At 49.4% G+C, this 25,625-nt stretch overlaps 1 protein-coding gene and 1 long non-coding RNA gene across 13 annotated transcripts in view; both read left to right on the top strand.

Moving 5' to 3' along the window:
- Positions 1–25,625, top strand: part of AGPAT4 (1-acylglycerol-3-phosphate O-acyltransferase 4) — a 109,100-nt gene that overhangs the window by 36,897 nt on the left and 46,578 nt on the right. The window lies entirely within an intron of this gene.
- LOC140697786 (uncharacterized) lies at positions 6,702–7,286 on the top strand. The gene is made up of 2 exons (XR_012075116.1): positions 6,702–6,794; positions 6,933–7,286. It is a non-coding gene; the product is annotated as an uncharacterized lncRNA (long non-coding RNA).

The following is a 25,625-nucleotide window of genomic DNA, read 5'->3' as shown; positions in this document are numbered from 1 at the left end:
CCTGGGGTTTAATGAATCACTCTAAAGCTTAGAAAATCAGCAGCAGTCATTCAGCTCTGATTTAAGAAAAAAGGGCAGAGTGAATGGTTTCCTAGAGATTCAGATCCCCCTCCATCCCCCGTTCACTTTGTACTAACAGAGCTGTGTCATCATCACCCCACCTTTTTTTTTTTTTTAATGTTTGTCAAGGGCTTGTTGTTGCACCAGGTGAGTCCGAAGTAGTCAGCAGCCCTGGCAGGTAACAGTCCACAGTGATGTAAAAGGCATGGAGACGGCGCAATTACTGGCACGGCACACACAGCGGAGAATCTTAGTCTGATGCTCAGGACCAGCGCCAGGAAGAACAGTTTGTGAGTTTATTTAATCTAGATGGCTGGCTTTGGGAGGGTGGTTTTATCTCATTTTTGCCTAGATTTGTAATCCTGGGAGGCTGAGACAGGCCGGCCTAGCACACTGAATGAGGAGGAGGGATGGAGCGAGCTTCCGCAAGGTGAGGAGGAGGAAGAGTTACGAGGCACAGCTGCGGAGTAGAATGTATTACCCTTCCCTTGTGCAGGATGTGCCCCTGCGTCTCTAGGGAAAGGTGGCCAAGACCGGCTGGCTTGTGTTCCTTCCCCTCTGACACCGCGGGTTTAAAAAAAGCAGAGAAGAATTAGGAGAAACCTACCAACAGCAGAGATTTTAAAAAGGGGAGCGGGGAGGGAGGACTACAGCTGACCTTAGTGTTCTGTAAAGGACCGGTGACGCAGGGCAACGTGGAGACACCACTCCCCACCACCAGCCCAGGGCTTTGCTTCCGCATTCCACGCTGCGGCTAACCTGCTGGGTGCGCTGAGTCTGCCACTTACTTTTTCTGGACCGTGATGTTCTAAGATTCAGTGTCGGATGCACAGGTCCACGAGGTGCCTCTAACAGGCAAGGGAGGGGTCAGAATCCGGAGTGCTGAGACAGTGCAAGACATCCTGCCTCCTGCTTCAGGCTGTCCCCTTGGGTGAGCCACACAGGCCCTCTAGTTCAGCATAGAGTGGCAGGACCGGTCACTATGGCCAGTCAAAAAAACAGAATGAGGTGCTGTGTACCAAAGTGCTCCATAAATTGTTGAAAGTACATCAAATTTAGGGTGAAAACTGGAGCCTGCATCTATGGAGGGAAGGCGTGTGGAGGGGCGGCGGGCAGGCAGGAGTATCTTCTCTCTTCTCATTATGGAAGTTAACTGCTTGGTTAGGTAACTTCAAAAAATGAACTACATTTGAGTGAAGGTGATGGGGTGGAGTTGACCACGGTTCCAATTTTTGTTTGTTTGTTTGTGTGCTTGGGAAGCTGTTGGCTTCCTTTTCGGCTCCTCCCCTCCGCTCCCCATGACCCGAAGGTTCTTGGCCACTTCATTTGTAGTAGGTGGTGGTCGATGTGAAGACAGAAGCAGGCTCTGTTTCACCTACAAAACCGCTCACATGTTCTACCTTGAAACAGCTGTCAGTCTTCCTGCTGTAACAATACACATGTGCGATGGACCCCGGGATGCATAAGTCACTTCCAAGTTGTGACCTGAGGGCAGGGTCAGCAGCCCGGAGAGCCAGGCAGAAGTCAGTCTGTGGTCCCCTCTGGAGGGGAGGACCAGGCGCGGTGACTTGTCAGAACAGCCTCAGCAGGGCGTGTGCAGGCAGTGGGGCGCACGCACTGACACCCAAGAAAGTGCGCATCCGAGGTGTTTAATTCCCGGCTCCTGTCTGAGGCTGAAAACCACAGAGAGGGAGGCAGCTCTATTCTCCCGAGACAGAACGACTCTTCACCCAGCCACAGCATTCACTGGCATTTTGAGAGCTGTCCGGTCTTCCTCCAGCTGAGGGCTGGCCGGGGTGTTCTCTCCCCTCCTCTGGGCGGGGGTGCAGGTCCTTCCAGCACGAATCAGCTCATGTTCTTGCTCTGCATGACCCAGGCGTCGCCGGGTTGGTCTGAAGACCTAACAGAGTGAACACGGTGGAACAGAAGCACCTTCGGCGCGTGGCTCGGACAGTGGGGTGTTGCTAGCACCGGGGCCTCTGAATCCGCACTGTTAGGGGGGGCCGCAGCTCCTGGTCTGGTCTTACGTGCCTTCCTGTGTGAGCTGTTCTGATCCCTGAAACTGCACATGGGTTTGCTTTGCGGCCGCTGGTGGATGCTGTCTCCAGGGATGGCTGCCAGGGCCTGAGCTTGAATTTCCTTTTTCTTTTGCCCTAGGTCCCCTTCCACAATTTCAGATCAATGCAGTTAATTGTAAAACAAAACAGACCTCCCCTTCTCTTCCTTTTTAAAAAAAAAAAACCAATAATCTCACGTCCTGTCTGATGGCCCCTCCCCCAGGCTGGTGTCGGGAAGCAGGACCCGACTGGTGATGTGGGTGAGAGGCAGGTGCCTTCATTCTGCTGTCCCTGGTGCGGCGGGACCGTGTGGCCTGCAGGTCCAGTGGCACCATCCACACCGCTTCACTAGCTCTCCGACGCTGCCCAGCTGACCTCCTGCCTCCCTCTGGGAGGCGCAGAGTTGGGGGCTTGGTGATTAATACCTGGCAGGGTGGGGGCAGAGCATCCTCAGTGGAGCCCACCACCCCTACTCACCCAGAGTTGGTCCCCAGACCCCAGTCGGTGCCCCTGCATGGGGGGACAGCACTGGAGCAGCTTAGATGGAGGTGGAGATGGAAGGGGGTCCCCCACGGGGGAGGGAGGAGGGAACGCCCGATGAGCAGACAGTACTAGGAGGCCCCTAAGGTCTGTTGCTGGATTTCCTCTAGACTCTCCTCCCCGCTTCCTCCGTGGGCTGCCTTCCAAACAGAAGTCGTTACTGATCTATTTGGCAGGAGATTTCTCAGAGGCACGCAGCTCCCCTGAGAGCAGGCCCTGGGGACGCGATCCTACCTGTTTACCCAGAGGACGTGCACAGCTGGTGGGTCCTGAGGGGGCGGAGGGCGGTATCGAAGGTCCATGAGGCTCAGCCCTCCTGAGCTTTCTGTTTCTGAGCAGGACCAGGAAAAGCAGGGATTATGAGCATAGCTGTGTGTCGTCAGGCGAGGGCCATGACAGGGTGTCCCCCTATTAAATGAAAACCCAGATTTGTCATAGAGTCAAAGAACGTGCGTGTCTGAATTTAATTTAAATGATACCAGAATGAGAGGCAGGAGAAAAAGAAGAGGATCATAGTGTGTACGGGGCTAAGGAGGGTCAGAGGTCTCACCTCTGCCCCTTTATTCTGTAGATGTTCAGTCAGCTAATACTTAGTGAGCATGTACCATTGTAGACACTGTTTTGAGTGTTGGGCACAGAGAGGTCAAGTGACTTACCCAGGGTCACACAGGAAGCGGAGGAGCCGAGACTGAGGCCAGGCCATCCAAGTGCAGGGCCTCTCTGCAGCACCTCCCAGCATGGCCTTGAGGTTGAGGAGCCAGGTTCCTGAGCTGAGGCTGCATGTCCACTGGCAGCTGTAGTAGGTGACATTCCACAGGGATGCAGAGACAGGAAAGGAGACGAGTTATTACATAGGCAACTATTTTCGATTCTGATCATTGTGATCAGTGCAGTTTGTGGTGTTCATGATGTATTAGGCGTCACGCTAAACCTTTTATAGCCTGACCTTGTTGAAGCACATAACCACTCTGAACAGGCGGGCCCCCATTTTGTGGATCAGTTACCGGAGGCTCAGAGAGGTCGGGTGACTTGTCTAAGGTCACACCGTTGGTAGGAGAGCTGAGATCACAGCATCCATTTTCCCACCACATGTTGAAACAAACAAAAGCGTAGGCTGTAAGAGGTTTAGCTTTCACACTCATGGCCGATGCTAAACAGACATCTGCAAGGGTCAGCTCTGAGCACGTTAATTCACTGCACGAGGCCTGTCACTGCTGAACACGGTCTTTAACAAACGTGCATTCGAGTTCGTTCTGGGGGATGGACACTGGGCCAGCACTTGGAGCTCAGGGGTGAGGGGAGCACAGCTGCCTTCGGAGGGGCCCAGTCTAGTGGGGAACGCACAGGGCACGAACCACTGAAGAGCAGCGGGCTGGAGTCAGGGTGGAGGTGCACAGGGCATACAAACGGTGCGTCCCAGGGAGGGCTGGGAACTTGTTCCACTGAAGCAGCGTCACGCTGGGTGTTACAGAATGAGGAGGGGTTGTGTTCTGCTGGCAAGAAGGGGAAAGGTGGTCCAGTCTGAGGAAGAAGCATATTCCAGCATCACCCAAGGGGTGAACTGGTATATTCAGCCAGTCAGGTACCGAAAGGAGAGGGACCTACCACGTGTCACCATGACCTTGCTGAGTCAGGAGGCTGGAGCCCGGACGTCCTCCACGCCAGGCCTGGAGGAGGGGGGACAGTGGTGTGCAGGGGTGCCCGGCACAGCTCGCAGCCACGTGCGCCCTCAGTGGGTGGACTCCATGTGTTCCTCCTCGGGAATTCCAAGCCCTGTAACCGTCATTTACTTCAAGGTTTATTTCTGTCTTGCCCCGAGCAGCACTGTTTGAAACATGCCTCAAGAAATTGTTAATTTGTTTTTTTTTTAAAAGATCTGTTCACACATAATCTTTTATAGGAAGACACCCAACAGGGTCATTATTTTCTTGAACCGTGTTCCACCCTAAGTATAATATTAAGGAAAAATAGCATGATACAAAACTGTACAATAGAATACCAATTTTATACATACAGACTAGAAGTACATTTATCAGAGTGCTACTTTTAGGAATTATAATTAGAGATAATTTTTAATTGCTTTTATATTTTCTTTTTTTAACATTTTTTATTGAGTTATAATTTTACAATGTTGTGTCAAATTCCAGTGTAGAGCACAATTTTTCAGTTATATATGAACACACATATATTCATTGTCACATTTTTTTTCACTGTGAGCTACCACAAGATCTTGTATATATTTCCCTGTGCTATACAGTATAATCTTGTTTATCTATTCTGCATATGCCTGTCAGTATCTACAAATTTTGAACTCCCAGTCCGTCCCTTCCAAACCCCCTCCCCTTTGGCAACCACAAGTTTGTATTCTATGTCTATGAGTCTGTTTCTGTTTTGTATTTATGTTCTTTTTTTTTTTTTAAGCTTCCACATATGAACGATCTCATATGGTATTTTTCTTTCTCTTTCTGGCTTACTTCACTTAGAATGACATTCTCCAGGGACATCCATGTTGCTGCAAATGGCGTTACGTTGTCATTTTATGGCTGAATAGTATTCCATCGTATAAATATACCACATCTTCTTTATCCAGTCATCTGTTGATGGACATTTAGGCTGTTTCCATGTCTTGGCTATTGTAAAGAGTGCTGCTATGAACATTGGGGTGCAGGTGTCTTTTTGAAGTAGGGTTCCTTCTGGATATATGCCCAGGAGCAGGATTCCTGGGTCATACGATAAGTCTATTCCTAGTCCTTAGAGGAATCTCCATGCTGTTTTCCACAGTGGCTGCACCAAACTGCATTTTTAATTGCTTTCATATTTTCTGATTCTATTTCTGAAAGCCTTATATTTCACCTGATGAGCATGTATTTTACAAACTGGAAAAAAAAAACTCCAAACAAAATAAAACCCCAAAGAATTAACACCAACAATTGGACTTACATAGGGAAGGAAACAGAAAAGGGAAATATGAAGTGGGCCCTTTGTGCGTTCTGTGTGTGTGTGCGCACGCGCATGTGTGCGTGTGTTTTAGGGGGAGTGGACATCCATCCTGGGGGCCTGGGGTGATGAGATGCTCAGGCCTGGCCTCCCAGGACCTGCATAGAGCGCATCCAACTCTCATCACAGATCCCCTGCAGGGATTCAGGACACAGGAAGTGAGAGGAGAGTGACCTAGAGCCGCATCCTTGGGGTTCCAGGCTGAACTGTGCCTCCCTCCCCAGAAGATGGTGAAGCCCTAGCCCCAGGCCTGTGACAGGGCTTTATTTAGAAACAGAGGCTTTGCTGAACATCATCAAATTAGGATGAGGTCGTGCAGGTGGGCCGCCATCCAGTGTGACTGCGTCCTTATATACGGGGTTGGGGGGACAGGACGGGACTTGGACACAGAGGAAGGCCATGTGAAGACAGGACACCAGAAGCTGGGAGAGAAGCCAGAGCAGACTCTCCCTCACAGCCTCGGAGGGAACCAGCCCTGCCCACGCCTTGATCTTGGCTTCTGGCCTCCAGAACCCTGAGGCGGTATTTCCATTTTTTAAGCCCCTGACGTGTGGTACTTCATCACAGCAGCCCCGAAAACCGATGTACTCTGCCTTCCAAGTCTTTTTCTCCCATGTGTCCATGAGGCGCTAAGTGAAGCCCGGTCCCTGGCACTGACCCGGGTGATGCTGTGTTTATCTCTCCCTCCTCCCCCCCGCCTGGCTTCTGCTCCCTCCTCCCCCGTTATTTTACTGGCAGTTCAGGAAGTGAGAGCTTATACAGACAGAAGGCTTTGCTTTTATTCATGGACCGGGCCACGGAATTCCTCTTGTTCTCCTTGAAGTCAGGGAAGCCCTATGAGTGAGGTGGGGCCGGTGACGCTGGACGGGGCAGAAGGTGGCAAAGCGTAGAGGCCGCACCTGGAGGCAGCGGTCCCCCTCGGCCCCGCCGGTGACTGGCCAGTGGGGCGGGTCTGCTGATGAACGCAAACAAAGGCTTGTACTGTTCTTTCATCCCGTTTCCCTTGTATTTTCAACTGACACCGGTTTTTCTCTCTTTTAGTATATCCCCAAGTCCAGAACCGCTTTGGCTAATCACAAAAGCAGTCTGCCTAGGAAACAGGGTTAAACTGTCCTTCAGACCTGAAGGAAGTTTCCCGAGGTGATGTGGAAAGGGACCTGGGAGTGAATCGGGTGATGGGATTGCCCGCTGGTTATGCCGGACTTGGGTCTGTCTTTGTACAGCCTCTCTGGCCATAAAGGGGGCAACAAATCTTTTTTTCCTCTCCTCGTTTTGCAGAGAAGTAACAGGACTGAACTCATCTCATTAAGGCAGTCTGTCTGTCCACACCTGCCTGCCTCTTTCATTCTGAAGAATCCGGGAAGATGTCTTCCCAGCTCCACTCAGATCCAACATCTCCTCTTCGCAATCACCCAGTCAGTGTTCCATCCCAGCCCAGTACCTAATGGAACGATTTTGTTGAGAATTTGCCATTTACGCAGCTGACCTTTTCCACACAAATCTTGTTATAAAGTTAGCCTTTTGTATCCACAGCTTTTTATTTATTTAGGGGAAAAAATGTTGGCGTTGAGATTTGATGATTATATCAGTGTGTTATCAGCTCAAATCATCAATAAACGGCTCTGTGGTTGATACGCCTGGCGATTGGAAGCATATTAAATATACAAATGGTCTCATTTTATGCAGCTGATTCAGTGAAAGGAGAGTGGTAGGTGAGGACAGCGGATTTTATTTTAAGTTTAAAAAAGTGCACTAGAGCTATGCATGCCTCGTTTATTTTGAGTAACAATCCATTTCTGTATCTTAAATCTACGTGTGTGTATACATATAAATACATACTCATAGTAGAGGATATGTGTCTGATCCTTCCTGTAAAAAGTGACCTTATATTTTAGAGAGCTTAACCGCTCACAATTTCAAATAGACGCATTAAAGACACAGCAAATTTAGGAGTACAGATGTGATGCTGGGTTGTAGGAACAGATGCTTGCCTTGGAGCAAGGCATCTGAGCTGTTGACATGGTTTATAAATAAATTAATTCTCAGCTAAGGTGCCCATTTGTTTTTGCCAGCATTGAATTTCACTTGTGACTTAAGTTACGGCTTTCAAATTAGGCTACACGTTTGACTTGGGTGTCTTGTAACTTTGTAAGACGACTGTGCGTGCTGTGCAGAGTGGGCTGGGTGTTCCCCAGGAAGGAAGCGGGGCGAGCCACTAGGGTGCAGAGAGGACACCTCAGAGCTTCCAGGTTATGTTCCGCATGGATGTTTTGCACCGCCCAGAAGGTTGGGAGCACGGGTTAGAAAGGAGGCCTGCTTTGGTGACCACTTAACCTGATACTGGTTCTTAGAGTGGGGGGAGGGGCTCGGGAGTTGGAGGCTCAGCACGCTGGTGGAGCCCTCCTCCCGCTGCCTCTTCCTCCTGTGTGGCTCCTGTTGGCTCCAGAGGGTCTTGGGGTGACCAGTCTTCCCAGTTTGCCTCCAGCTGATGGGGTTCCCAGGATACGGGATTTCCAGCCTTAAAGTCGGGACTGCCCCAGGCAGACTGACAAGTGGGGCACCTTAGTGGTCCGAGTGGGGCAGGTGCCCCGGCCTAAGTCGTCCCCAGCACTAGGAAAGCAGCTAATGTTCGTGTCCTCCTCCTCGTGGGCAACGCGGATTATGGTGACGTCCACTCCCAGACATTAGTTTTGTACTTAACCTTCCTTTTATCCTAAGAATTCACCACTTCTTGTTTCCAAAGGAGCGTTTTTTTGACAGCCATTCTAATGGGGCATTTACTTGGAATGTTCTCAGTGAACAAACACCACAGCCGTTCGTCCCGGGTTTTGTAAAGATGGCCCTCGTGTGCGTTGCTTCAGCTCGTATCCTTTCTCAGGGGAGGAAGGAGCTGCGTCAGTTCAACAGTAACGATGAGAAAGAAGTGAGGTTTTGTCTAGAGGGGTCGCATGTCTGCTGGCCGTGCATTTGGAGGTCGCGTTCTGTGGTTCCCACTCTCGTTCTGGCCAAGGCCTGACCGGACTGGACCCGTGAGAAGAGGGACTCTCTTTCATGTCATTTGCATCAAAATTATGTGTGTGATGCTTCTGATTACTTTCTTGGAATTAAAGGAGGGGGCACCATATTGAGGGAACAAAGCGATGTCTTCCACAGAGGGCTCCTGGCAGCTGCATCGTCCAGACCACCAGTTGGTACTTTGCTGAAGGACCTGAGGTCTGAGGTGGTGACTCCCCATCCAACCCCATCACAAGACGGCCTTCACCATCACAGAGCCCCTGCCTGCTCCTCCCCACCACAACTCAGGGAAGGTGAATCCTCCCTCCCTGTGCTCCCAGGCTCCTCTCTCCTTGCTGGAAGGTGTGAGGCAGGAGTAGAGGTCAGCCCCTGGAGCCAGCTGCCCACACTGCCCACACACAGAGCAGGGGCCCCATCTGTGACAAGTGAGTGATGCTCAGGGCCTGGCGTGAGCCCCGTACCACGAGGACTCTCCATCTTGACCCCGAAGATAAGTCTATGGGCTCCACAGGATGGGGTTATAGGAAATCCCAGATGGACTTACTGCATTCTTCTGCTTCATAATTAAGTCATGAGCCTAAATCTGTTTACTGAGCATTTACCTAGATTCAGCCATGAGGCCACGTGTATCACGTGGAAAGGAAACGTAAGACTGGCTCATCCCTCAGTAATACAGTAGAGACCTACCGACAGCAGGGTTTCCAAGGGAGAGAAGAGTTTACAGAGGCTGGACTAGCCAGGGGGGCTTCAGGAAGGGACTGTCGTCAGCCCGACCTCAGAGCACAGGCAGCCCTTGCACGTGGAGAGCAGGTGGGGAAGATGTTGTCCAGGACTCACGTGTTCACAGATCAGAACTTAACTAGCTCACAGCTCTGGCCACGGGGAGGCTGACGAGCTCCAGTGTCCACTCTGTGCTGTGGACACTCCGGCCACCACTGAGCCTCTCTGTGCTGGCGGGTTTTCTGCGCCAAGCACGGCTGCCAGCAAGCAGGACGGGGGCTCCCCGCAGCTCCAATTTCCATCATCGGAGTCACGATGCTATCGCTGTGACAGTAGTGTCACCAGAACCAGCTGCTAGAATGTCTGGAATTCTCCGGGTCAGTTACGAAACACCGTCATAAACTTAGAATCAATTACCTTGTAAAACAAAGACGTTAGACACTCAGCACTGGTGTTTCCCTCCCACTAGTTAGCTTCCTGCATTTCACGGTTCTCTCTGCTCTTGAGGTCACCTAGCTGTTTGTGCGCAGTGGAAATGCTACGTGGCCTCGCAGCTGGTTGTTGCAAATCGGCAGCTTGACGTCGACCTGGTGGGAATATTTACACCATGGAAATAGGCAAAGCTGTAAATCAGGACCAGGCGCCCCCCCAGGGAGCGGGCTGTTAAACATTTTCCAGCACTGCACTCATTTCTTCAGCAGGCATATGTTCCCAAGGTTCTTACTGGTGGCTCAAACTGGGAAAGTCCCAATCCAGTCACCAGTCCACTGTCACATCTCCCGTCTAGATGTCTGTGCTCACTCCTTTATTATTAATACAGCGTTGCCGCTCAATATGCACCTCAAATTGGATGGAGTAGACAAAGCGAGTTAATCTACGTCTGCAGGTGAGACTTTTCTACATGCATCTTCCCTGGAGGGCTGTCCACCTTTCTTTGCCCCCAGAGAAGGAAGGCTGTTCTGTGTTCTGGTTCAGACACACTTGCTTGTTGACAAGGATTACAGAAAACTTGCAAAAAATGACATCAGCAGAAGTCAAATTCTTGAGGCTGCCGAGGGCTTGCTGCCCCCCAGCTGTGTCGGGGCTCCTTTGTAGCTGACAGAGGAGACTAGGACGTGCTTGGACCCAGAGACACACTGGTGCTGCCTGTCTCAGACAGTGTTCTGTCCGCATGTTGGTGGGCGGGCTGGGCTGGGAATAAATGATCGGGGGCTGGGAGCTGGGGGCAATGCTGTCGGGGCTCCTGCAGGAGAGGCCAGGCATCCCTAGCCTCTTCTGCCCTGAGGCAGACAGTTCGGCAAGGTCTTCCTGGATCCTCAGGCCCAGTCTCATCGGTCCAGCGAAGTGGTTTTCACAGGCTCCTCCGCTCCCTGTGCTGCACTTGTGAATGCCCCAAAAATGCACCACCTGGTGCCTCAACTCTCTTTGAAGGTCATGCTCCTCAGTGGGTCCTCCCTGAGCCTTCACGTCCTCCCTGACTGTCCAGTGGGAGCTTTCCTGCTGCACGGGGTTGGGATCCTCCCCTCCAGCTGCCAAACACGCTGTTCTCAAGCTGTGCTGTCCTTCACCTGCAGGCTTTCCTGTCATAAGGTCTTGGTCAGTTTCCTTCCAAGGATCTCATGGCTGTGGCCCAACTCATAACATGTCTGCCACGAAAGATGGGCAGAGTATAAAACAGGAAAATAAAAAAAGAAAGGAAGGAAGAAGGGTGAGCAGAGAGGACAGGGAGAAAGAGCAGTGTGGGCACAAGTCCGGTGATGTGAGAGCCCAGGAGTGGGTCCCCGAGGGCAACGTGGTCCTTCCACCCAGAAGCCAAGGCACAGAGATGAGGGTGGGACGTGCCGCTGAGGAGAGATACGGGGTGGGGGGAGAGCGCGAGGTACCCGAGGTCAGAAGCTGGGCCCCATCATCCCTGTGTGCCAGCCCCGAGATCACAATGCCTAGGAAGTGCTCAATAAATGTTTGCTGAATTGAATTAAAGGGCATTTCATCGTTTGAGTGTGCTTTTAAAAATGTAACGGGTGTCGGGTGCAGGACGCACTGGGGAGGAGCCGAGGTGGAGACCTGTGAGAAGCTTATTGCCATGTTCCAAACCACATCCAAGCCCAGGACAGAAGCCTTTCCCGGCATCTACACAAGGTCCAGCCATGCATATGCTAGCCCAGTGTGAAGGGGCCGGATTTCCTCCCTGCCTTGTCTCGCACTAATATTGCATCTAGTTGGAGAAATGGGAATATAATCTGTTCCTTTCTGCTTGAAGGAGTTGGTTGTGGGAGATAAACTGTACGTGAACAATCACGTGTTTATGAGCATCCTTATCATCCTGGGAAAGTACCTGACTGGGAGGGCCAGCTACTCGGTTCAGCACCTGAAGGAGGCGCTCTAGTGAGAAATGACTCACAGTCCTGGGAGAGCGTGAGAGTCCAGCCAGAAACCTCCCTTCCAGCTCCTCTAGGCTGCTGTCTGGCCAGGGGCTGCGCTGGCCCACTTGGACCGGCCCCCGCCGTCAGGGCCCAGTCAGCACCGCCCACACCTGCGTGACCCGTGCTCCCACCGCGCAGCTCATGTCCGCTGTGGCACATCTCTCTCCCACTAGACTGAGACTGGATTTAAGGACAGGACTCAGTTAAGGGTGAGTGCTACAGCTGTTACTCAGGTCTGCAGAAATGAGAAGGTATTCCCGTTGGGGGATTTAAATCAGTATTTAATATAAAGAGCACAATTATAGCCACAGCAAAGAAACACTTACTAGCATCAAGCTGGATGTGAGCTGTTTCTCAAAACAGCAGTGGCCAGTAGCCGATACTGCAGTCCTCTGTGAGGAAGTCAGCAGAGGAGGTTTGGGAGCCGACAGAGGTATACTTTTGAGACTCCGACTTGGAACATAATACAGTACAGTTTGAAACGCTGCCCTTTCGCAGGCACTGTCCCAGGAGGGATTCTGATGGCTGAGCGCGGGCACTGGGCACGTCGCTGCTGGCCTGGGAATTAGATGAGCCCTTGGCAGCTCCTCGAAGGCACCGTTAGCCAGAAACGTTGCTGACGGACTTCTTCCAGTGCATGAATAGGGAAACAGAAAGAGAGATTTCCCCCCATATTCAGCTCAGCTCAAGCAGCTGCAGGCTGGCCGGGCGGGGACTGGTTTCTGCCTCCACAGGACGTGTGCTCAGAAACCTACATTTAGGCGAAACCTAAATTTAAATTTATGAAAACTTTTTTCCAGTGGCTTGGCAACACTTTCCCCATAAGTGAGTGGTAGTTAAACCCTTTTATCCAGCCCACATCTCATCCTGTGTCTCAGGCTGTTGGAGAAATTGGTGTGAGCTCGCAGATTAATTCTAGCAGTAGAGGGAGAAGCAGCCGGTCGCCTCTGAGCCAGGCTCTGGGATTTCTGACGGCGCCGTTCTGCTCAGCTGTCCCCCAGAGGGAGGCAACTCCATTGCACAAATCAGGTTTCCGCTGTGATGAGGTCACCACGCTGACCCCGTATCACCAGGTTTCAAGCTGATTTATGGGGCAACCCAGCTTTTCCCATTGGGTTTGCATTTCTGTTTCCTTGACAAAGCCAGCCTCCTCTTGCTGGATGTGATGCGTTTTCCCAGGAATTGACACCCAAGGTCGTGGTGATATTTGCAGGGATTCCTTCCAGCATGTGGTCGCCGGCTTTGCTGGTGCTCCCGGTGGTGGTTCTGATTATACTGCGTCATCTGATTATTAACAATACTTCCCTGTTAGGCAGCTCAGCGTTGCTTCCAGGTTTCTGTTTGAATTGTTACAAATTATACATTGATGGAATTCAAATCAAGTATTTTTGTGCCTTATGGAAAAACTCAGGAAAGAATTCTTTATTTCAATCCCTCGGCTCTCAGTAGTTTTCTTTTGAGCACATCTCATTATTTTCTGTGACTTCTAATTTTTTTCCCTGTAGCTATGAATCTTGAAATCAATCTGATGACTGATGCTCATTTTTTCAATCAAGTTGCCCATTGCAGGCATTTTTTTGTTAGTGTTGTTTTGAGTGAACTCAGGTTTGACCTCTAGGCAGAGGAGATGTTATATTCCTTACTGGATTTTGTCTTAAATTTTGAGTCTTGTAGGGAGGAAATAACACTCAGATCTGTAGATATTAGTACTGTCTGGCTTGTGTGTGTGTATGTGTGTGTGCGTGTGCACACTTGTACACAGGAGTGTGTATGTGCATGGTGTGCTGAGCTGTTAAGCACAAAGGACTTTAAGGCGGGAATAGAAGGGCAGCGTGCCGGAACCACAGCTGCTGGCCCTGCAAGAGCTGGGAGGGCAGCTGCATGGAGAAGCACCTTGAGAGACTTGCTGAATAGCGGGTAGCTTACTTTTTAGTACTGCAGGGTTTTTCTTGGCAGCTCATTGCATATTTTAAAAAAACACTGAAATGTAAAATGTATACCTGGTTTTCAGAAAACTCTGTTTTTTAAACTGACAGTTTCTTTCGCATCGGAATTGGAACTCAAGCCAGCCTTGTTTTGAATAAGACTCGCAGGATATGAGACTGGGGGCACGATCTCGCCTTCGTTCTCATGATACTACCTCTTCTACGAGTGCAGCGCTCCTCAAGAACGTGAGTCCCCAGGGCATCCTGGGGGTGGTTCTAAATCCGTCTGCCTCAGTCGTGAGCGCCCACGGGAGCCACGGGCTGGGCTGCGTTTCTCCACTCCTGGCGGGGACACCACATATTCAACGTGGTGCCCAGAGTCACCCCAGCCCCCTGAACTGCTTCTCAGACTTTCCCTGCTCTGCCAGTGGGTCACCACTTTTTGCTCCCAGTGACTTTCCCTCTCCCTTGCCCCATCGCGAACCTCCACTCCATCCCCAGCCTCCTTCCCCTATTCTACCATTTTTTTTTCACCAAAGGACTGTCACTTTCTAATATACTCACTCATTTTCTCATATTGGTTGTTTATTATCATCTCTCTGCACCCCTCGCTGGCCCCCACTTCACTGCAATTTGAGCTTATTTCAGAGACCTCTGTCCCGAGGTCATATCTGCATCCCAACTGTGCACAGCAGTGCTGTGCACCCAGTAGCACTGATAAATGTTTGTTGAAAGAATGAATTCACTGCAATATACTTGTCTTATCCAATATTTACTCAGCTTTATAGCATCATCTTAGCATAGCCTGGTGCCCTGGATGACAGTTAGTAGCAAAAAAGGCCGAGACACTGATCATGTGACCTGGGAGGTCTGTTTTCCCTCTGAGCTGCCTCCGTGTTGTGGGGAGAGGGGGTCCTGGCACTTAGCAAACCCCAGGTGGGCACAAAGCTGTGCCCTGGGGGCCAGAGGGGCTCCTACCTCTTCAGTGACTGACTCCATAGCTACTCTTATAGCAGCCAAAGACGTCACAGCAATTTTACTTCTAGAGGATTTCTAGAATCACTGATGATTGTCCACTGTATTCTGCAGAAGAGTTCAGCTCTTCCTACAAAGATTTTAGGAAATATACGACTCTTACATTCACATTCGCTTTAGACATAGTGCCTGGGTAATAGCTTTATGCTTTCTTGGAATCCTCAGACTCCTTGGCATATTCCCTTGCGGGGTTGGAAGGACTGGCTTAGCCTATCTTTCAGCCCCTTTCCTCTCTGTTGTTTAGATTTATTGGCTGATTTCTACCGTTCCGTCTTGGAGCTCACCGGTTCCCTCCTCTGGATGCTCCCTTCCTCTGTGGAGCCCATCCCTTGTGTTTCCCGTTTTGGTCATTGCTATCTCAGTTCCTAAATTTCCATTGGGTTCTTCTCTGTAGCTTCTCTTTATTTGGCAAGACTTTCTACGCTTCATTTATGTTGAGTGTGTTCATAATTGCTGCTGAATCATTTTTACGGTGGCCCCTCTAGGGTTCTTGTGAGATACTGCCACTGTCTGGGTTGTCGCAGTGCCGGGAGGTGTCAACTGTCTTTTCTCATCAGAGTTGAGACTTCTGGTTCTTGGTCACTTGTATCCTGGATGTTTTGAACACGATGCTTTGAGACTCTGGATCTTACTTAAATCTGTTTTGGGAGGCATCCTCTGACAGCGCATCAGTGGGGAGAAGGGGAGCAGCCTGGCAGGGACGGAAGCCCAGGCTCCCCACTGAGCCTCCGCGGACGCCCTGAACGGGGGGAGCAACACACCTGGTTGCTGCTGGGCACAGTGGGCGTCTGGACTCCCCCCGGGCCTCCGCTGACAGCACCCCGAGGGGGTGGGGAGACGCTCTGTCATGTCTGAGGCCGGGGGGGTTTGTTCCCGCTGGAGGATGGTGGAAGTCCCAGCTGCCCAGTCCGTCTTCTATGACACCACCCAGCAGGCGGAGGAGTTCGGGGGTTGCCTCATGAAAGCCTGAAGATGGTTCCCCAACTTGGGCCTTTGCTGCCGGGGATCAGGGTGAGGCTACAGTTGTTTCACATGGTGTTTTGTACTAGTAGGGCAGAGAACGGCTAACAGTTCTCTCTCCTGCCTTGTCCCTCGTCCTTTAGGTAGAGAGAGCGGCTTTTCTTTTCTTTTTTTTTAATATGGGAAAAAAAAAACGGGGGGATATTAGGTTTATTTATTTATTTTTAAATTTTTATTTTTTTTTTTTAAAACAGATTTTATTGAGTTGGCTTGTTGTTTGGGCAAATTAATTACTGTGTTTGAATTGACTTAATACAGTTAACTATATTTTGGACAGGTGTTTTTCTTTAAAAAATTTCTTTCTTCTTCCCTTAACAGAGGCACTGGGGATTGAACCCAGGACCTCGTTCACAGTAAGCATGCGCTCTGCCACTGAGCAAACCCCGCTCTTTAAATTTTATTTTTAATGGAGGTATGGGGATCGAACATGCTGAGCACGTACATGCTCGTACATGCTAAGCACGTGCTCTACCACCGAGCTATGCTCTTCCATTGAGAGCAAGCTTTTCTTGGAGCTTTTTTTGTCTGCCCCCCACCCCGCCGCCCCATTGGCATTTCCAGGTTGCCAGCATCAGTAGCGCCCGGCATGAGATATATGAAGAAATACACGTGAGCACCAGGGAACTCACCACCATGTCTTCCCTCACATCCTGAGTCGGTCCTGCCTTCTCCCCACCTTTTAGAGTTTTCCTATGTTCTTTCTGCATATAATGCCCTGTAGTTAGCGGAATAAGAAGCGTATCTTCTCCATCTCACCCCAAAACTGAAAGACTGGAGGACTATTTAATGTCCTATGTTAGAAGCAACAACTTTGAAAAGGAGACCAAAAAAGAAGAGAAGATTTTCTGTTAGCGTGTTTGTTGTTATTGTAATTTCAACTCTTACAATGGCTTTTTTCCTATAATCTATATAAGTCATAATCGGTTTACCTTCAACTTGATGTTTTGGGTTTTTTGTATGTGATCTCCCAACAGCAAGTTTCATGCTGTCTTTTTTCTTCTTTTTCTTTCTTCTTCTTCTTTCTTTTTCTTTTTTTTTCTTCCAGCCCTGAAATTACTTTTGCTTCTTGTTTTAAAAACCAGGTATTTTATTTATTTAGTTGAACTTCCATGCAAGTAGGGGACGTCTTGAGTAGCAATAAACTGGATTCGGTTTTAATTGAGGCACACTTCAGAGCCTCCGCCCTCTCTGGTTGGGGAGTGATGCTCTTTCCTTTAAGCGTCCCACTGGGTCATCCTTGATATTGCCTGAGTTATTGCCCATAGTTGATGGAGAAAAAGAATGCTCGAGCCTCAGCATCGGGAGATAGAGGTGAAGACACTCTGGGCTGGTTCTGGCCTTTGGGCTCCACAGCCTCAGTTTCCCTGGCCATCCCTGGGGAGCAGCCTGCACAGGATGCCAAGCTCAGTGGGACGTACACAGCCTACTGTGTGCGGTGGGGCAGCCCGGAGGGAGGTGGGGTGGACTAGGCGTGGAAGGTGTGCGCTTTAGGATCAGTCATGCCAGTGAGTCGTTTATCTGCCTGACCCTGGACGAGTCAGCATCATTTTACAGGTGGTGCGAGGCTGAGACCCACACCATCTTTGCTTTCTCCTCAGTGCTTTTTAATCAGCAGGGTCGTATGGGTGTTCACACCAGGTGTATTTTTAAACGTGACAATCTTTCATATTTAGGGGTGATTCTGTTTTCTTTTCTTTTTTTTTTTTAACTACAACTGAAATTATTCCTGTAGCCGACTCTGTAATAGTTATAAGGCAGCACAATGGGGGGGAAAGGAATGAAAAATCACTCAAAGTTTCACTCCACTGCAAATATGCATTTAATTCTGGGGAAGAAGCTTCCCTGCCCCTTTTGTCAGCCACATTACAAGCATCTGTCTATGATGCTTGACACTAAAGCATGTACATTTTTTGAATTTGAGAAAACATTTTTTTTAAACAGCTGCTGATGACAAACAACTGTAGATCAGTTTTGATTGACATTTTGTTTGCTTTTTAGATTGAATTAGCATTTATAAAATTTGGGGGGGTTAAACTTCATCATGAGGTAATGAGGTAATGAGGGCTGAGTGCTGCTTCTAGGTGATTGTGCCTGCAGGGTAAATACAGAAGGAAAAGGAGACTTGGTGGGGGACTAGCAGTAACTGGGGTGTTTACCTTCCGGGCTGGAGCTGGTTGTAAAAATCGGTTATATAAATATGAAGTTGGAAGTATTCACTGTTACTAAATCCAATAAAATAATGAAAAAGGCACTGGACCAACCAATGTCTTTCACATCTTGAAAGTGAAACTTCCATCCAGAGAAACTGAGAGACCATTTTCTCAAATTTCAGACATGTCTAAAATATATTCTGTACTTAGTAGAAAGATACACAAGATGTTAATAAACACACACTCTCCTTTATATACACTTATTAATGAAGCGTAAATGCATTCGGCTCCTGAATGCAACTGAGAAGAACTCTAGTTTTTTAAACACTTCTAGCCTGAAAAATCTAGATATCTAAAACTGAGAAGGTAAAATCAGCTGAAGAATTTGAAATTGTTTTCCAAACATTTGAGAACCTAGAATCAAAATCAAACAAATATCTTTTGGCTGTGCGGTTACAACCACTTTTATAATCATTTCTGTTTATTTATGTTAATGGTATGCATCTTTGCAGAGCAGCAGAGAGAGTCTCTGATTAAATGCTTTCAGGGTGAATTTCGAAAGTCCCAGGAAGAGCAGGATAAAAATGCAGCAGACAGCTCTACAAGGGGCAGGGAGCTGGGTATCCCAGCTGGACGGGCAGAGACTCGCCCCTAGAACCCCCAGCCGTGGTTCTCACGAATTCCAGCCAGACAGAGCTGGCCCGGCAAAAGTCCACAAGCTCATCTTCATTCCTGTTCACCTGACAAACATTTGTAAAACACATATTACATGCCAGACACTATTCTGGGTGCTGGCTTTATAAGAAGGAGTGAGACACAGCCCTGTGCCCTAGAAGAGCTGACAGTCTAACAATCTAAGGGGAGACAGAATAAATTAGACAGTTATAATGCAACATGTGTTCCAGTTACTAATTGCCATGTAACAAATTACCCCAAAATGTAGTGGCTTGCAACCACCATTTCATTATGCCCGTGGATTCTGTAAGTCAGGAATCTGAACGGGGCCCAGTGGGAATGGCTAGACTCTGCTCCAGGGTGTCTGGTCCTCAGTGGGAAGATTCCAGAGCTGGGGACTGGGATCCACTGTGGGGAGCCACAGGGCGTCGTGACTCACACATCTGGTTGGCTGTTGGCTGGGATGGCAGCTGAGGTTGCTCACTAAACACTCTCTCCTCGGGGCCTGGGCTTCCTCATGGTGTGGCAGCCTCAGGGTACAGGAGTTCTTGGCTGGTAACTCCGGGCTCCCATAGTGGGCGAATGGTGCCCTGCCTGTGACCCCCTGGCCTCGAAAGCCAAACGTTACCCCCACCACATCTGGTTGGTTACAAGTGAGTTAGTGGCCCTCCCAGAATCAAGAGGAGGGGAATTCAGTTCTGCTACGTGATGGGGCAGTGGTTTCATTCTACAGGGAGGTGGGGTCGGGGCGGGTACAGCTGTTTTTGGAAAACACAATCTGCTGCAGGATGTCCATTTTTAAATGCGTCTTTAACAGTCCTCCCTGCGAAAAACAGAACCTCATACCTCTAACTCTTGGATGTGGGCTGGACTTAGTGACTCTCCTCGTAAACTGAGCACAGAGAGGATTCTGTGTGACTTCGGAGGCAAGACCATGGAAAGGACAGCATCTGCCTGGCAGGTGTGCTATTGCTCACTCTCCCCCGCCCCACCCCACCTCCCTCCACCCGCCCCTGTCCCATCCTGTGCTGGGGGCAGCCAGCCACAAAATCGTGAGGACACTTGAGCTGTCCTGAGAGGAGGAATGGTGGTCTGCAGCCAGCAGCGGTACCAGCTGACCAGCCTTGTGAGTGGCCACCTTGGGGGCAGACCCTCCACCCCAGTCACACCCCAGCTGACATCTTGGCCACAACTCCCAAGAGACTCCAAGCCAGAACCACTCAGTTATATCAGCCCTGGATTCCTGACCCCAGAAACCATCAGAGATAACGCATGTTGATTGCTGCTCTGAGGCATTCAGTTTTGCGGTACTTGTTACAAGAGATAGATAACCATGCATCTAGTGTAGGTATATAAGGGTGTGTGTTGGGCATATATAAGAAAGCCACCTTGTCCAGGCTTGTCAGGCCAGGAAGGCTTCCTGGAGGAGGAGACACATGTCTCCTTCAGACAGGGAATGACAGACTGAGGCACGTGAACTTAGATATGCCATATAAGAACATTGGAAATAGGAAAGAATTATGGGTGAATAGTGACCAAAGTCTAACTGATTATCTGTAAAATGGGGACTTCCCTTAGACTGTTCAGAGACTGAATAAAGCAAAAGTATTTACAGAGCTGAGAACAGGACCAGTTTAGTTGGGGCACCGTAATTCACCTCCCCACCCCCCTAGTCAGCCTCAGCATCGGCCTGGAGCAGGTAGCCAGGCAGATCCAGGCCCCTCACACCTGACAGTCTGCATGGTAACACCGTCATCGCTACGCAGGGCCAATGCCTGTTGGGCCAATGCCTGTTTAAGAAGCCCTGCCCTGGAGGCCAGCGGCTGGGTGTCTGCTGTGCAATTCCCTGCACCTCATAGGTAGACAGAGGTCGTGGTGAGGAATTTAGATGACAGCCTTGAAAACCAGAGAGACTAATACAAGAAACAGAGGTCTATCTCCCCTGGCCATTACAAATGACTTTCTTACTGCTGGGTTCTATTTTTAACCTAAAGTACTCTTTGAATAAAAATAAGGCTTAAAAAAAAGTAAATTAGTTCCTATAATTTTTTCTGGTACTTTGACATCTCCCTTGGGACCGTGGCACTCATTAATCTCATCCCGAGGAAAATTGTCCTTTTTCATTAATGACTTCTTAACCTTCGCCTTATCTGATTATGTGCAAAATTAAGTCTCCCCTGAAAAGCCTCCAGTCCCCACTTCCCTGCCAGCTCATTTTCTCCAGGAAGGACCTGGAAGATCAATATTGCAGAGGAAGCTGAGTTGATCAATGGGAACAGAGTTTCTTTGTAACACCGCTAGGTGGATGATGACTTCCTGGGCTCAGCGGTTACCTGGGCAGCAGGCTCCAAGGCAGGATGCGTCTGCAGGAGGCTGCAGCTCTGCTCCTGCTCCTGGGAAGGGGCGACTGGCTGACTCAGCCTCACTCGGGTCAGCCCCCAAGGCTGAAACGTGTCGTTTCAATTAGAGCAGTAACCCAAACTGTGACAGGGACCAGTTATCCTGAAACCAGGTGGCAGAGGACCTCTCTGTTCACCAGTCTGGGTAGATGAGAAAGTGGGGCCACCTAGAATAGGCTTCTCAGACTAGAGCCGTGTGATGGCGACACGCAGACGGCCCAGGGACAGATGGAGCTGCAATTGAATGCAAAGGTGCCACTAGATTCTTTATGGAAGGGAAAGAGGGACCCTTGATGTACCCAGTCAGCATAATGGATGTGATTATCAAAGGGGACAAGAGGCACAGATAATTCCCTCCAAAGTGTTCCCAAGCAACCAAAAAAAGGGCTCAGAAAAAAATTTTAAAAGCAATAAAAAATGCGACACCATAGCACATTGTTTTGCTCCTTGTCCAGCCCGGCTGTGATGGGACACTGGGCAGAGACGGACAGAGAGGACGGGAGCCCAAGTGTCCCCACTTGGAGGATTCTACTCCAGTTCTTAGGGGATCAGATGGCGGATGTTTTTAAGACAAAGCTCTCCGAACTCAGACAGCCCCCACTGTTATGCACTGGCCTGTAAATCTTTTACTATAGTGCTTGGCACATAGACCTTAATTTAAAATATTAATACTGAACGCCTTCTGTGTGAGTAGTAAATATCCAAATGTTCATTGTCATGAGCATTATGCTATTGTGATTGTTTTTCATAGAAGTGATGCATAATTTTGCATTTCCCTCACTGGATTCCAATGGAAGGACTAGTTCAGAATTTAAGTGTTTTCTTCTTTCCTTTCTTCCCCTTTCTGCTCTGATTCATCGCAGTTCAAAGTTAGGTTCCCCAGAAACACTCTTTAGTACCTTTTCCTTTCCGTTTCCCTTTCCGTCCCCACGTCACCCTGGTAGTGCTCAAAAGCACCTGTGGCTCGGAGCGATTGTAAAGGGCCAGCTGGTGTTCTTGGAGGCCAAAAGGCATATATTCTTGATGTGAGAACTCACATTGTCCAGTGGGGCATAACCCCAGGAGATGTCCCCGGCTATGGTGGTGCGTGTGGCCACCAGTCCTCTGCTCTTGGCCAGTCATTGTCATCAAGGGGCCAGCAGGCCAGCTGAGTCCATCGGGTTCTGCAGAGGAGCAGTATATGGATCTGTATTGATACCTGTAGCCTCATCTTCAAAGCACCTTCATGGCAGCCCCTCGGTTAGTATTTGATGAAATAACTGGGTGCTGTCACGTGACCAAGTTCATACATAAAATTAGACATCCCCCTAGCCATGGCTAGAACAAAGCCAAGGTGCCCACCTGTGGTTGGCGCCCTTAACTTTGGCCTCATTAGCCCCGAGCTTTGAATAGTGAAAGAGCTGTAGGAGAGGCAGGAATGACCAGAAGGAGCATGGAGAAAATGGTGCCCCGATGCCCGCCAAAAATGCCTTCAGTCCCGTAGAAAGGTTTTTATCAGTTTCTGCCAGTCTGATGCACAGTATTATAGCACTTTTTTTATGCAAAAGAGGTTCAGAGGCCAATGAATGGTTTTTGTACTTTCTCTATAATTACCCAGCTAGAATCCTTTAACTCTGCATTGTTGGGCATGTCAGATCCAGATGTTCTGTACCAGACTAGTGAAAATGTTTAGGATGTAGACAGTCTGTTACAAAGGCTTATCGCATCATGGATTTCAAAACCAAGCCCTGCGACTTCCGAGAATGAATCAGGATTAGCAGTAATTCTGGTGTATATTGGTTTGAGGATTTTCTAGAGTTTAAAATATAGAACCTTGGAAAACACGGACCAGGAATTTTTCCCTCAGTGGGCTACGTGCTGTCGTACTCATTTGAAAACACAAGATCTGGGTCAGTTCCTCTGCTAACAACATTCACACTCAGCCAGAGGAAAGGGAAAAAGAGAAATAATGCATCAGATGTTTCCAGCCCTAGTCCCTAGGCCCTAGTCCTGTGTTCGCTTATTTAAACCTCACAACAGCCAGCACAGATGAGGAAAACCAGGCACAGTGAAGCCAAGTAACTGGGCCAAAGTCTCACAACCAAGAAGGGCAGAGCCAGGAGACAAACCAGACTGAGCAGGTCTGCATCTAAATCCAGCCCTACAACTGTGCAGACCTGGTTTACCTTTATCTTTCCCAGTGTTGGTGGCCACAAAGCAAGTTTCTCAACCTCTGCGGCAGTGACGTTTGGGGCTGGGTGGGTCTTTGTCTCGGAGACTGTTCTGTGCGTTGTAGGATGTTTAGTCACATCCCTGGCCCCGACCCCCTGGTGAGAGGCAGCCCTCCCCCAGGTTGTAACGACCACAGATGTCTCAGGACATAGACAGGTGTCCCAGGGGTGGGGGAGGGGGAGGCACAGAGCCACGCTCAGCTGAGAACCGTGGCCACGGAGGGAAAAATTACTTGAAGACTACATTTAGGTACAAGGTGAGCTGTGAGAGTTAGAGGTTTGTATTATATTTTGGAATGAATATATATAATTATTTTACTTTTCCACTTTAAAAATTAAGAATAAGGAACACAGAACTTTCCCCTAAGTGTATCAGTAAGTACAATGGAAGTATATGCGCATTCTTTATTATAGAAGCGTTGAGGGAAAGATTTTAAGATACAAAGTAAAGGAAGAATTGGGGAAGAAAGATAGGTGGGAGACTGAGGAAGAGGGGAAGTGAAAACAGACGTGAGCATTAGGTACACACCAAAACCAGGACACATGAAGAGCGAACGGACAAGCTGCTGCCCTGACGAGCCCGGGTGAGCGCTGCGTGGTTTTTCATCTCTGTGGGTGGTGAGGCCGAGACCATGCTTCAGTCAGTCGACAGTGAATATTTATTGATTGTGACTTTTCCTCTAAAGCCCAGGTAAGAAATTTTATTCCCAGAACTCGAATGCCCGCAGGTACTTAACCGTCCTGGCTGCGGTGACCTCACTGCGAGGAGGGGGCGGGGTCTCCAGGTCTCCTTCCCTCTCCTTCCCGCCTCCCTATCCTTCCAGGAGCCTCCAGAAGATGTCCACTCTGGGTTAGGAGCAGTGGGGAAGTTTCAGACTTGGTTTGGGAGATAAAAACGTATGTACACGAAATAATTGGAGAGTCAGTCAGTCCCTGAGGCTGGGGTGGGGGAGCCAGCCTGGTGCTGGCTGCCCGGCTCAGAGCCTCGGTGCCCTGAGAGTTTGTTTCCAGAGGCAGGACCGACTAGCCTTAGACTTGGAGGATTTTTACCAAGATTACATGGAATAAAATGTTAAGAATAAAGAGAAGCAGGTGCACTGACCCCCTCGGGAGTCTCGCTGTTTCATGGAGCGATAGTCCCTTAACCTCCCTGGGTGTCGGGTCGGGAGCTCCGCGCTGCGGCCCCTCTCTGAAAAGTCTCGTTAGCACATTCCGTGGCCTGAGAAGTCCAGAGGGGAAAATGGCTTTGTCTCATTTTTTCCAAATGACCAATCTCCCAAAACACTTGTGAACATCACTTAACAGTTTGTTACTGAATCGGGGTTCCATGGGACAGAGTTTGGGAAGCTGGTTTTGTGGATGGCGGTGAAGGCTGCGTGTGTTTAACCAGCGCTGATTAACTTTCTTGGAGGAGGCTGGTGAAACAGGCCTGTGGGTGCCTGGATTGCGGGAAACCGTCGCTCCCGCAGACCGCCCCTCCTGGCATGTTCCTCTCGCATTTAAAGATTTGCGCAGACTCATTTGCCATTCCCCCTTCCCAGAAAGTGCACACCGCTCCCGGCTTTCCTGTCCTGGTTTCCTCCATTCGTTTCTCTTGTTCACTGAATTTCCAGTGCCTGGAACAGTGCCGGCCGCCCAGCACGTGCTGCCTGAGTGTTTGCTCAGTGACATAACTCTCCCAGCCATCGTATTGCTGCTCATTCTTCCACGTCGTCTTCTCCTTGCTTCTACGATTAAACACAGTAAATTGAACTATGACCCTTAAGTCGAGCCTTCACCCTAACTCTGTTGCTTCAGACCCCCACCCAGGCTGACTCTCACTGTGTTAGCCTTATCACCACGTTGCTTGATGCGATTTCTCTGTTGCATTTGGCACTGACCACCTCCTTCTTTCTGAAACATTCTCTTCGCCTAGTTCCAAGACCCTTTCTCCTGATTTCCCTTCAGCCTCCCAGACTCTCCAGATCCTGGATTCTTCTTCCCTTTGCTTTAAATGTTGATAAAAGTTCAACATTCAGTGTGTGATGTGAAACTTACCATCTTTCCATATGCTGCATTTCCTAGTCACCCAGCAAGAGGGCGCTCTAAGATGAGGAACCCAATCATTCAAGAAAGGTCGGCATTATCTCTGTTTTGTGATTGTGGCGTCGTTAAGGTCCATCAAGAAATGTTACTTCTAAAATTCTGACATCTTTAAGAGTTCTTGAATATCAAGACATGTAGCAACATTTGCACCATGAACCCTCTAAGAGGGAGATGCCAGGGTCACTGGGCAAGAGTGGGGGCAGCTTTCCGGGATCAGAATGCTTGGGGGAAAAATATGATTGGAGTGGACCTTGAGAACATTCATGTCCAGGACTTGCCTTAATGCCTGAGGCTAGAGAATTGGTCTGGCCACT

This window comes from Vicugna pacos, chromosome 8 (genome assembly GCF_048564905.1).
Source record: "Vicugna pacos chromosome 8, VicPac4, whole genome shotgun sequence".
NCBI classification, from domain to species: Eukaryota; Metazoa; Chordata; class Mammalia; order Artiodactyla; family Camelidae; genus Vicugna; species Vicugna pacos.
Note: the sequence above shows the minus strand (reverse complement) of the source record. Positions and strands in the feature narration are given on the sequence as shown.